Consider the following 2,830-nt stretch of genomic DNA (forward strand, 5'->3'; position numbering starts at 1 on the left):
AGGAGTCAGATTGTACGTACGATCTCGTCCTGAGAAAGGTTTGAGGACGAGTCGTGGATCGCCCTTATGACGTAATCTTTTAATTTAAATGCACAATAGGATCTTTTTAAGAGGATTCTATCTTTCGGTAATGCATGCGGAAACTTTGGGTTCACACTCAAAGAAGCGTAACTGACCCTGGACGACAATTTTCGAAATTCTATAGTTTATTTTTAAATAGCTGAAGTTTCTAGAGGACTTGGAAATAAAAAAAATGAGAAAAACAACCTTTCCTTCAGATAAAATTGTTGTATTGACTTTTGACTTGGTAAATTCGAAGGTTTTCGAAAAGCTTCTAAATTAAAAAATAATAAACAACATTTTCCACCTTATGTGGCAAATGAAATTCCAATCGTTTAAAACTTTGAAACATAACATCTCAAATGATTTTCAATCTGGCTTTTAAATATAAATTTAAACATTCAATTTCTTCTCTGATAAATATGAAGGTTTTCAATTGAAAATGAATTAAAATTAATGATCTTAAAAATTTTATACTTTAAATTTCGCGCTTTTGAATTAAAATTCATTAATGTTTAAAACTTTAATAAATTTTCAACTCATTTATACATTCTCATAGGATATTTTATTTTAAAGTTTTAAAATATATCTGATAGGTTATCCTTCCAAATTCAAAAAATTGCAAACAAAACAAACTAACTATTTTAAAATTTTGAATTTAAAGTACTTCATTTTACCCTTTTTAAAGTCAGGACTAGTAAATTTAAATACTTCCAACTTTACATCCTAATTTTTACTTAATTGCCTTTAAAACATAAATCTTTTTTAAATACTCTTTTGATCAATTACATTTAAAATCATGCAGAGAGGTTCATAGTGTAAAAGGATAAATTGATGACGAAATATTTCATTTCATAATTTGGCATTTAGCCTAAGACATATTTTTAGTATTTCGCAAAAAAATTTATTTTTTGAACAAAATATGTTGCCAATATGACTAAATGGTTTGACAGAAGAAAATATGTATGGAAAATGTAGTGTATATTATCAGCAATATGTCAAAAAAAGATCAATTTCAATATTTCAAAAGATGGGCATTTTCAATAAATTCATTTTTCATTTTTAAATTCATTTTTTAAAATCTTACATTTTCTTTTGATCACTCAATAATCCAAAAAGTTCCTAGCGATTTAAAACAACTGTACATCAGATTATATCAATTTTGTCAAAAAATACAGATTTTTTTTATTTCGACAACTTTATGACCCAAGCGATCCCATTTTGAAAATTCTTAAAATTTTAGAAAATTAAGACATTTAAAAAATCTAATTAATTTAAGCATGTTTAGAAATTTTAGAATATTCTTGAAATTTTAGAAATTTCTAAATATTTAAATTTGACAAATTGTCTAACAACAAATTTTTAAATATACTTAATATTTTTTTCCAAAATTAGATTTAAACAGAATTTATTATGTCAAGCTTCGCGTCCCTCAATTGACACTGTAAAATGACATATTTCTATTGCAGAATGTCACATTTCAAGAATTTCAAAAATGTCATGAATTTTTAAAAGTTTCAAATTTTTCAAAATCATGATCATTTTTGGAATTTTTAAAATGATATAAATGAACAAGATTTTGAAAATTTAGGGAAATTATAAAAATTTTCAAAATTTTAGAACATTTTTAATTTTATAAATTTAAAAAAATTTTGGAAAAAAACATTTTTTTTAAATATTGATATTGTTGAAAACTTATGGAAATTCAGGATATCCAAAAATACGTGTTCCTTTATTACGAGTGTAGAATCACATATTTTATGAACTTCAAGAATTGATAGTTTCTAAAAAAAATAATTTCTTACATTTTTTCAAATTTCTAGGCTTTTAAAAATATCTTCTATTTAAAACTTTCTGTAAGATTTAAAAAAATATTGAAACTTTTTCAAAAAGTCTACAATTTAAAAATAATTTAAATTGCTAATATTTTTATTTTAAACATTTAAAAATTTTCAATTTCAGGAACTTACTTTTGTAAAATATTTGAAATTTTGTGCAATTAAAAAAATTATTTATAATATGCCTGAAATTTAGAGTATCCAAAAATACATGTCCCTTGATTTCCAAAGTAGAAGAACACATTTCAAGAATTTCAAAAATGTCATGAATTTTGAAAATTTCATAAATATTGAAACTTTTCAAATTTGCCACATTTTAATGATGTTGGTTATTTACGAAAACTCAGTGTATCCAAAATCATGTGTCTTTGTTTTCATTGTAAAATGACACATTTTAAGTATTTCAGAAAAGTCTAATATTAAAAAAATGTCTATATACTGAAAAAATTTAATTGTTAAAATTTTAATTTTAAGAATTTTAAAATTTTAATAATTCAAAGAATTAAAAACTTGTACTAGTTCAAACAATTTCAAAATTTTAATTGTTTAAGGGATTTCAAAATTTTTTGAAATTTGAGAAACTTAGTGCAATTTTAGAAAATAAGTCAAATTTTAGAATTAAAAAAAATGTGTAGTTCCTAAAAATACATTTCCCTTTATATTCATTGCAGAATGGCATTTAGAGAAATTTTCCAGATTTTATATATTAAAAATTTCCTCAAATTTGAAGAAATTTTTAGGATTTTGAAAATTTATGGACGTTTAGATTTTTCCAAAATTCGTGTAAAATGAGATATTTTTGTATCAATTTATTTCAACACTCTTAGCATAACCTGTCTGCAAGATTGGAAATTGAATCGGCCATTTTAAAATTTAAATTCAAAGTTCCAAGTCCCCTGACCTTCTTCCACTTGTCTTGGCAAAAGATACCC

The sequence above is a fragment of the Belonocnema kinseyi genome, chromosome 8 (assembly GCF_010883055.1).
Source record: "Belonocnema kinseyi isolate 2016_QV_RU_SX_M_011 chromosome 8, B_treatae_v1, whole genome shotgun sequence".
Lineage (NCBI taxonomy): Eukaryota > Metazoa > Arthropoda > Insecta > Hymenoptera > Cynipidae > Belonocnema > Belonocnema kinseyi.